This window comes from Podarcis bocagei, assembly GCF_964188305.1.
Source record: "Podarcis bocagei genome assembly, chromosome: 2".
Taxonomy (NCBI): domain Eukaryota; kingdom Metazoa; phylum Chordata; class Lepidosauria; order Squamata; family Lacertidae; genus Podarcis; species Podarcis bocagei.
The window spans coordinates 34,064,361-34,075,628 of NC_138126.1; positions in this window are offsets into that span (position 1 = coordinate 34,064,361).

Genomic DNA, 11,268 nt, shown 5'->3' on the forward strand with positions numbered 1-11,268 from the left:
TCGGATGCAGACACATGTGTTTCACAGGAATAATTGCACAGGAATATTGGAAGCTGCCCAATCAGACCACTGGTTCATAAGAGCACAAGAGCCTTTCTGGATCAGGCCAATGACCCATTTAGGCCAGTATCCTGTTCTCACAGTAGAAGAAGAGTTTGGATTTGATATCGCGCTTTATCACTACCCTAAGGAGTCTCAAAGCGGCTAACATTCTCCTTTCCCTTCCTCCCCCACAACAAACACTCTGTGAGGTGAGTGAGACTGGGAGACTTCAGAGAAGTGTGACTAGCCCAAGGTCACCCAGCAGCTGCATGTGGAGGAGCGGGGAAGTGAACCCGGTTCACCAGATTACAAGACTACTGCTCTTAGCCACTACACCACACTGGCTCTCCAGTGTGCCAACCAGATGGCTAAGGAAAGCCCGAAAACAGGAGCTCAGCACAACAGCACTCTCCACTCTGCTCCAGTCCAGCTGGTATTCAGAACCATACTGCCTTTGACATTGGAGGTAGAATATAGTCATTGTGGCTAGCAGCCATTGGTTGCCTTGTCCTGCATGAATTAGTCCAATCCTCTTTTGTGCCAGGCCACCTGAGAGGGAGGGGAAAGAGAATGAGCTTCCTTCTTTACCTCTTTCTATCCACCGCTGCTGCTCCCCTCACCACTTGGTAAATTTTCAAGGGTGAAGATGTTTGGGGGGTTGTGGGGGCTGGGAGGGGATGAACCTATGTTCCCCACATTGTCTTGACTTGTCCGAAAATGGGTTGTTTCTGATTCGAGGCAAGGGGGGGGTAGCTTGTCTCATTTCCAAGTTGATCTGACACTAGTAAGGGCAAGCTCATCCATTTCTACTTGAAACTAGCAGGGTTAGTATTATAAATATTAATTAATTAATGACAGTGGTACCTCGGGTTAAGTCCTTAATTTGTTCCGGAGGTCCGTTCTTAACCTGAAACTGTTCTTAACCTGAAGCACCACTTTAGCTAATGGGGCCTCCTGCTGCTGCCGCGCCGCCGGAGCACGATTTCTGTTCTCATCCTGAAGCAAAGTTCTTAACCTGAGGTATTATTTCTGGGTTAGCGGAGTCTGTAACCTGAAGCGAATGTAACCTGAAGCGTATGTAACCCGAGGTACCACTGTATGCCAAGCACACAAATAATAAAAACAACTAAAACCCCTACGAGCCAGTTCAGCGTAGATGCAGACTGGGGGAAACTGCACTCGTTGGAAGAGGAAATTCCTCAGGAGGTGCTGAAAAGACAACAGAGACAGTGAACATTTAAGGGGAGGGAATTCCAAGCTGTAAGCACCACAACCCTAAAGGCCTGATTCTACATTTTGCAGAATAGAGAAGCTCTTCTTATCTGCCTTTCTCCAGTTTGGATCCAAACATTTGTACTGGTCCAATTTTGGCTCCAGTCCCACAGTGCATTTGTTTGGGAAGAGGCACTGGATTAAATTCACTGTCCGCTGCTCCCTATGCCATGGCGTTTTGGCTAGTTTATTTACAGGGTTATACATTGGCTACTGAGTGACTGCATTGCACACAACACCCACGCGTAGAGCCTTTCCCCCAACTGGCTAGTATATGTATGGCCTCATATCTGGGTGAATATTTTTTAAAGTATTTGAATTTGCTTGTTTGTTTTCAATGCTATTCGGGGTGATGGGTGGATAACTGCTTGCGTGATCAAGCCCGTGGATGGCTTTGTGCTGGTTTGAGAGAGGATCCATTTCTCTTTTGAATTAAGAACAAAGGGGATGATCTACTTCCAATTAAAAACCAGTGGTTTCCGATGAAGCTGGATCCCACGCAATGCGCTTAACATTTTCCCCAAAGCTTCAATTCTGTCCCATTCTGTTCCTGAGAGGTTAATAAGTAATTGTTTACTATTGGAGGAAAGTGTTTGAAACCTTGGTTGAGGGTAATGTCTTAGATAGATACCCCCAACTTATAGTGAATGGATTTTCCCCCCCCCCATTCTTGGAAGTCCATCTACCATACTGAGCTGAAAGCAAAAGTGGTTCCCCGCAGAAACAGTTGCAAACTCATAGCTCCCTAAGTCATAGCACCATTCTCCAGCAAACCACGGGGCTCTGTTTCAGTAAATGTTGGTCCACACAATTAGCAGGATTGGTATGGTATCTGTGAAGAGCTACTGTACTGGTGCATCAACACAACTACTTCCTGTTTCTCTTCTATCATTGGGGCAATGTGTAGGAGTTTGAATGTATCTGAATGAATTTGATTTTACGGTTTGAGAGCCTCTCTCTCTACAGAGTTTGAGAGTTCGGAGCCTCTCTCTTTACAGAGCAGCCTTCCCTGGGTGTCCTTTGGAGGTTTTGAATTCAACTGCTGTCAGCCAGCATGAGATGACGGGCTTTGTAGTCCAAAACACAAGCGGAGCACCAGGTTGGGGAAGTCTGATATAGGCTCTATATGATACTGATGATTGATAGTACTAATAGCAACAGAAGATGTACCCTACCCCCCTCCCTAGTTCCCTAACAAACATTGCATATCCTGGCATTGTAAGAGATGCATTGCTCTATCAATACAATTGCCCTTGGGATGTCACTGGGAATTTTACGAAGAAGAGAAAAACGTTTCTGAAAAAGCTGTTATATAAGTCAAGAAAAGAACTTAATACGGTTGCGCTCGCATTGTCTGCGCTTTGAATGAGCCGTCACAATGTCAATCAAATGTCTAATGCTGAGAAACCTTACAATGTCAATGCCAGTGCTGATGTCAATGGCAGATTCCCTATTAATGTATGGGACCCCAGCTTTATCAGGTGCCAAAAAAAGTATTTTCCTCTCTCTTGAATATTCAAATAGTTGCTGCTTGTCCACCGACCCACCCACCACCCATAAATCTCAGTCAAAGAACATCTAGCCACTTCAAACGTTATGCATACAAACTTAAAAGCTTGTCTGAAAGTGTAAAACTGCGGATGTGATTATACTGTTACTTGGGATTTGTCTGATCAAGTTTGACTGCCTATAGTAAAATGATTCACACAATACCAAGCAACACGAAACTACTGCGACCTCTTACTCTAATGCTTTGTGTGTCCCAGAAATATTTATTTTATTTCAATCAATTTATATATTGATTATTATTTTTAAAAACACACACACTTTCAAAGCTGTTTACTACAAGAATAAAATAATAAGATTGTCAGTAAAAACAGCTATTTAAAACATGCAAATATAATTAAAATCAGTGCTAATCTAAAAACAAATTAAAACAGATGCCAACAATCTACATAACTGGGTAGGCTTGTCTAAACAAAAAAAAAATGTTTTTAGCAGGCACGAAAAAGAGTACAGTGAATGTGCCTGCCTGATGTCAGTATCAAGTGTAAATGCTGAACATAAAATACCTCATCAGTAGTTCAGCCATCCATATTTATTTATTGGATTTCCTTTTTTATATGGCCTTTTGTGCCTGTTTGTCTTTCTAGAAACCTATTGTTTCCATTGCTCCCACTGTGAGGGAAATTATGCCAGCTCCAACACTGGCATAGTTCCTTCCACTGCTCTGGGAGAGTGTTGAGGGAACAGAAGGGCTGGTCATAGAACTGTAGACTTATTCCAGAGTTGGAAGGAACCCCAAGGGCCATCTAGTCCAACCCCCTGCAAGGCAGGAATCTCAGCTAAGGCATCCATGACAGATGACCATCCAAACTGCTAAAAAAAGCCTCCAAGGAAGGAGAGTTCACAGCCTTCCCAGGGAGTCTGTTCTACTGTCAAATAGCTCTTACTGTCAGAAAGTTCTTTCTGATGTTTAGTCAGAATCTCCTTTCTTGTAATTTGAAGGCATTGGTTTGGGTCCTACCCGCTGGAGCAGGAGAAAACAAGCATGCTCCATCTTCCATGTGAGAGCCCTTGATATATTTGAAGAGGGCTGTCATATCTCCTCTCAGTGTCCTCTTTTCCAGGCTAAACATACCCAGCTCCTTCAAGTGCTCCTCATAAGGCTTGGTTTCCAGACCTTCTATCATCTTGGTTGCACACATTCCTGCTTGTCAATATCCTTCTTAAATTGTGGTGTCCAGAACTGGACATGGTATTCCAGGTGTGGTCTGACCAAGGCAGAATAGAGCAGTACTGTTACTTCCCTTGATCTGGATGCTAGATGTCTGTTGATGCAGCCTAGAATAGCATTCACTTTTTTGCTGCTGCACCACACTGTTGACTCATGTTCAGCTTGTGCTCTATTAAGACCCCTAGATCACTTTCACATGTACTATTAATAAGCCAGGTACCTGTCCCCCTCCCCATCTTATATTTGTGAAGCTGGTTCTTCCTGCATGCCCCTGGTATGGCCTACCTCCCACCCTTTATCCTATTGCTATTGGAGTCCTACCATCAGAGGAACACCAGCCAGTTGGCAACTGTGGCAATCAGTCTTTGGGATTAGATAACCCAGGTGGGCTCTTCTTCCACTCCCCATTGGAAGGGGTCTTCTTCCACATAAAAGAGTTGAAGAATGGGGACCCCGAAGCCCATAATGTATTTTATGGCTTATTACTGTCCCCTCCTCCATCCTTGTGACATACACTGGGAGCATCAAACCCACATAAAGCCAGAACGCATATCAAAACTAATACATTTTGCATCAGGTCAAAGACACGATGCCTAACCTTGCCCTTCTGTTTTCGTCCAACTCTCGTTTCTGTTCAGCTTAATTAAGGAATGAATTAATAGGGACGAAGAGGTGGGTAAATCTCCATTGCTTCGCCTCCCTATTGCTTTTAAGCAACATGTGCATTTGCGACTGGGTGTAAAGAGTGGCATGTTTCATCTCCAGAGGTGACATTGCCTCGCTCCTTGAGGCATGAGTGTTATTCCAGAGAGCCCATGCCTCTCCATCAAATCCAAAATGGAAAGAGCTCTTAGGCTTAGAGTAGTATGCGCAATTGCCCGAAAGAGAGGGGAGAAAGGAAGAGCAGCTTTCTGGAGATAATGTCAGCCCATCAGCATTAGGCAATAATGGAGAATGGATTCCTCATCCTTCTTCCCTTTAAGACAGCTGTGGGTGATACATCTCTTGGCAGTGTCAACCTAATCTAAGTTATCCCCATTGTCAGGCTCCTCAAATAGCACCTGTCCATGGTCAAAATTTATGTTGGGAAAACCTTAATGTAAGCTTTTAATAAGATGAAAAATTTAGCAATATGCTGTTATCTGGAGATGATATATTTTATATACAGGAGACATCTTTAATTAGCTCTGCTGTAGTCAAATTGGCTTGTAGGGGAGCTAGCAAGGCCTATCTTCCAATCAAGCATTCCTCTTTCTTCTCTTAATCATGGGTATCACATGAAATAAGATGCATATTAATGTTCCTAGTGATTAAGGTGGCTCATCCAGATCCATTTTGATAGGACTGATAAAATCTTAAGTTTTCACCAGTCGGTATTTTATTTTTTTAAGATATATCCACACACTCAAATCTTCATTATTAAATAAATATTAAGATGAGTTTACCAGAGCCTTTTATAGAACTAGCCGAAACATGAAACGTCTGTGTGATGGGCCTGTGACAAGCGGGCCTGATCTCTGTCCTTGCTCCACCTCCACCTGAGCTGGAAGTAAACATAGCTGGGCCAGAGGTAGAATCAGGCAGGGACGGGCAAAGAAAAAGACCCACCTAGCATACAAAGAAAGCAAGATATAAACTAATAGTGCATGCTGTTCCCTGGAGAGAATGTTCCAGAACCGAGGTGCCACAATTGAAAAGGCCCCATGCCAACAGAAGGAGCCAATGAAGGAGATATTAGCAGCCAAGTAAGCTTGTAGTCCAGCAACATCTGGAGTGCCACAGAGTCTTAAAACAACACCTTGAATTGAGTCCATAAGTCATGAGGAGGGTCTCCTAATAATTCTCAGCTTCCTTAGCAACAGTTCCCAGCATTCTTTGCATGGTGCAGTGTCTGTTGAAGCAGTACAAGAATTCTTTAGATATACGGTGTGAATGCGACCTTGTTCAACAAAAACTGAAAATATTTATGATGAAGAGGCAGCTAAATTCATGGCCACATGCTCAGACAACATTTTCACCATGAAAACCTTAATTTGGAGCAGGGGAAGGTGGTGGGACGCCCTAATAATAGTTGTATGCATTGCCACAGTAATTACCACCATTTCCCATCCTTTCCCCTCTCGTATTTTTTGAACTGGCAGAAATCTAATGGGAAATGGAGATCCCGTCCCATCTCCCTGCTTTTTTTGTTTTGTTTTTGTTTTAAAGGATATGAAATAGTTTTTAGGAGGAAAAACAATTCTGCATTAACACATGATGCATATCTTATATGTCATGTTTGTTTTATCACTGGCAATAAAGAGGGAATTTGTTTCACATGAACAATATTGTTAAAGCCTTAAAAATCCAACATCTATAAAAAGCAACGGCATGTAAGTACTTTAGTTTTCAAAACACTGATATATCTGGGTGAAGCAGATAAACAGATAGCATAAATACATCTTCCTGGACCATTAATCATTTTCCTCTGTAAAATCTTTTTAAAAAACCGCATCAAATGAAATTTAAGCATTTATCTGTTGAAAAACATTTACAAGTAATAAGCTATTGAAAAACAGATATTTAAATGAGACGTAATTGTGATATTAAATGGATACATGTAAAGTGTTCTGTGTGCATTTAGGTAGCATTAGGAGCGGAAAATTACAAAATTTAAATACTGTAGGAGGTAGTTATGCAGGTAGACTATAAAAACAACATGCAATCTGGAATCCTTCTAAAGAACATAAACCCATAGCTGGAGCAGCAACTTCATTTGATTAAGAGACAGGTCTTTGGCTGAAGGTTTAATGTTTAAGACCTTTATCTTTTAAAAAGAAATAATATCAGATAAAACTTGCTCCATTAACTCTCTATGTTAAGGTATAACGAGTTGCCAAGAAATTGCCCAATGACAATGAACATATTCTTCCATTCCCAAAAGGAAGTGTTGGATTGGTCTTTCCCTCTTATTATTTATTTTAAAAACTTAATTCCCACCTACTTTCTCAAGGCAGCTAGCATGCCACAATACAAGAACAACATATTTCATAATATAAAACGAGTCAGGACAAGAGGAGACCATGTCCCCTCCTTTTAGTCATACTCTAAATTCCCCCACTCACATGCACCGTTCTGGACTCTGTGAAAGTAACTCTGGGGATATTTGCTACAACCTATTCTGCTTAGTTGGAAAGTGCCTGGAGAAGAATGGCACCATCAGCTCTAAGGAGAGTCACAACTCATCAGCACCAAACAAGCTTGGGCAGCTGCCAGGGCTCCAGCATCCCAGTATGGCCCACTGGCACTGATGTCCTTTGCTGGGGTGGTGGGGGTGGGCCTTTTAAATTTTTCAAAAGGATATACCGGGCACTGAGGAAAATTCAAAATGGCAGCTTCCCAGCCATCCACCACTGGCACCATGTAGGGTCATAATCAAAGGGCCAACTGACCAGAGGGCCCACCAAAAAGCATTTTACTGGGAGGCCCCTCACCTCTTGAGCTAGCATTGCCCCTACCTCAGTCACCTAGTTAGGAGTCAATTGCGAACCCATGAGGGGGAAAATAGTGCCTGTTGCATCCTGCGCTGAGGAAAAAGTGTGCCCATGTAAGATGTGAAATGCAAACACCAATAAGCTATGCTGCAAGGGGGCATAATATGGAAATGTAATTGATGTGTTACTGTTAAAACTATCAACCAAATCACTCTGTCAACATGTACTCTTAATATGTATACTCCCTGTCAGATTTCACACTTAATCTTGAGACCTGTAGACAGTTCAAGAGCAATGCTTTCAGAAGACGATCCTGCATCAATGTCTGCTTTGCTGTTATGTTCAGCTTACATATGTTTAACCACAGAATACATGATAAATGACAGGAGCAACCATAAACATGCATCATTAAGAACTCTAATAAAATGCAGTGGAAAAGGTAAGTAACACAGAATCTAGGGGCAGCCTTTGCCATTCTCTAGTCTCCAATTCCAGAAAGCATAACTGACATAATGAGGGCTGTGACCTCTCACATGCACACACCTTTGGCTGTCTCATTAGCATTTTTCTTGGGGTGAATCTAACCCCAGGGAGTGTTGGAATACATTGCACAGACATCTGGCTGCTGTTGGACTCCAAGTCCCATCAGACCTAGCCAGCGTGATGTTACTCCACCCTCATACTGACAAAAGAGAATGAAGAACTGCAAAGGAACAGGTCACCTCTTGCAAAAAGTTAGCTGTACAAATAGATGCTATAAAAATGCATTTTGAGAAATCAGTCTCCTTCAGTTTTCTGAGAGATTGCTTGAGGTATCTTCTCTTACCAATTTATTGAAATTCTTTGGCTTAATAACATTGTGTTTTGTTCCATGGTTGACACATCATTTTGTGAACCAGCCCAATGTGTGCCTCCTATTAAGATGGAAGCAACAGAGCACACCGTCCCCACCAAGGAGGAGACAGGGGACTCCCCTGAGAAGGAGGCTAGTTCATCAACACAGGAGCCAGATATATGGAGAAACGTGACTCAAAGAAGTAGGAGGCCCAGGGTTCACTCTGATTGTTTAGAAATACACAATCGCTTTGAGGTCCTCTCCCCTAGCATGGAAGACGAAGAGCAGACTCCATTTGAGGATCTCTCCCTCATTACAGTCGATCAGGTATATGAAGACGAGCAGCAAAGTCAGTCCTCAGGGAATGTGCAGGCGACCTTGGAACGGACAGCTCACGGAAGAACCCTGACCAAACCCAAGAGGAGGCGTGTAGTGGTGATAGGGGATTCCCTACTGAGGGGAACAGAAGCAGTGATCTGTGGGCCTGACAAGATGTCTCGGGAAGTGTGCTGTCTCCCCGGGGCTAAGATCCAAGATGTAACTGAACGACTGCAAGGAATCATAAAACCCACTGACAAATACCCCTTCCTCTTGGTTCATGTGGGAACCAATGACACTGCAAGCAATAGCCTCCAGAAGATCAAAAGAGACTACGAGGCTCTCGGCAGGAAATTGAAGCAACTAAATGCACAAATTGTCATCTCGTCTGTCCTCCCAGTTGAACGACGTGGCCCAGGGAGAGAGGGGAAAATAGTGGAAGTGAACAGCTGGCTTCGCAAATGGTGTAAACAGGAACGGTTTGGATTCTTAGATCACGGACTGCAGTTTCTTGAAGATGGACTTCTGGCAAGTGATGGGCTGCACCTCACAACGGTTGGGAGGAATGTTTTTGCCAAAAATCTCAGAAACCTCATCAGGAGGGCTTTAAACTGACTAATGTGGGGGAGGGAGACAGTGCTCCTGAAGGTAGGAGTCTATCAATTAATGAAGATGATCATCCAAATGTCATAGACCAAATGGAGCAAACAGCACGCGGACCTAGTGGTGGGAGGAAAAAATCCTTAAATAAGAGACACGGGGGAATGATTAATGGACTTCAATGTCTGTACACTAATGCGCAAAGCATGGGAAATAAACAAGATGAGCTTGAGCTCTTGGTACAGCAAACTAAATATGACATAATAGGCATCACTGAAACCTGGTGGGATAAGTCCTACGATTGGAATGTAATAATGGGGGGATACAATCTATTTCAGAGAAACAGACCAGACAAGAAAGGAGGAGGAGTGGCGTTATATGTCAGGGATGTGTATACCTGTGAAGAGATCCAAGATTTAGAACCTCAAAGCCAATGTGAGAGCATTTGGGTCAAAATTAAGGGAGAGAAGAATAACAGAGACCTCATTGTGGGAGTTTACTATAGAACCCCAAGCCAAACGGAGGACATAGATGATGCCTTCCTGGAACAGATGGCCAAGCATGCAAAAGGAAGGGAGATAGTAGTAATGGGGGACTTCAATTACCCGGATATTTGTTGGACGTCAAACTCAGCCAAGAGCATAAGGTCAAACAGATTCCTCACTGGCCTTGCAGACAACTTCATTGTCCAGAAAGTGGGAGAAGCAACAAGAGGAACAGCCATTTTAGATCTGGTCCTAACCAATGTTGATGACCTGGTTAGTGGGGTAGAAGTGGAAGGATCATTAGGCGCGAGTGATCATGCTCTTCTGAAGTTTACTATACAGCGGAAAGGAGCAGCCAAGCATACTAGGACTCAATTTCTTGACTTTAAGAAAGCCGACTTCATAAAACTTAGGGAAGTGCTGGGTGAGATCCCATGGACAGCAATACTAAAAGGAAAGGGAGTTCATGATGGCTGGGAGTTTGTTAAGAGGGAGATAGTAAAAGCACAACGTCAGGCAATACCAATGAGACGGAAACATGGAAGGTGCCTAAAGAAGCCAGGGTGGCTATCTAAAGAACTTTTAACTGAATTAAGATTAAAAAAGGATGTGTACAAAAAATGGAAAAGGGGGGAAACCACCAAAGAGGAATTCAAACAAATAGCCAGCACGTGTAGACACAAAGTCAGAAAAGCTAAAGCACAGAATGAACTCAGGCTTGCTAGAGAGGTTAAAAGCAACAAAAAAGGCTTTTATGGGTATGTTCGTAGCAAAAGGAAGAACAAAGAAACAGTGGGGTCACTCAGAGGAGAAGATGGTGAAATGCAAACAGGGGACACAGAAAGGGCTGAACTCCTCAATGCCTTCTTTGCCTCAGTCTTCTCCGATAAAGAAAACAATGCCCGACCTGAAGAATTTGGAGCAAATGATTCAGCAAAGGAAACACAGCCCAGAATAACTAAGGAGACAGTACAAGAATATTTGGCTAGTTTAGATGTATTCAAGTCTCCAGGGCCAGATGAACTGCATCCAAGAGTATTAAAAGAACTGGCAGATGTGATCTCAGAACCACTGGCAGTCATCTTCGAGAAATCCTGGAGAACAGGCGAAGTCCCGGCAGACTGGAGGAGGGCAAATGTTGTCCCTATTTTCAAAAAGGGGAAAAGAGAGGACCCAAATAATTACCGCCCAGTCAGTCTGACATCAATAGCAGGGAAGATTCTGGAGCAGATCATTAAGCAAACAGTCTGTGAGCACCTAGAAAGGAATGCTGTGATCACCAATAGTCAGCATGGATTTCTGAAAAATAAGTCATGTCAGACTAACCTGATCTCATTTTTTGACAGAATTACAAGCCTGGTAGATGAAGGGAACTCAGTGGATATAGCCTACCTTGATTTCAGTAAGGCATTTGACAAGGTGCCCCATGATATTCTTGTAAAGAAGCTGGTAAAATGCGGTCTTGACTCTGCTACCACTCAGTGGATTTGTAACTGGCTGGCTGAC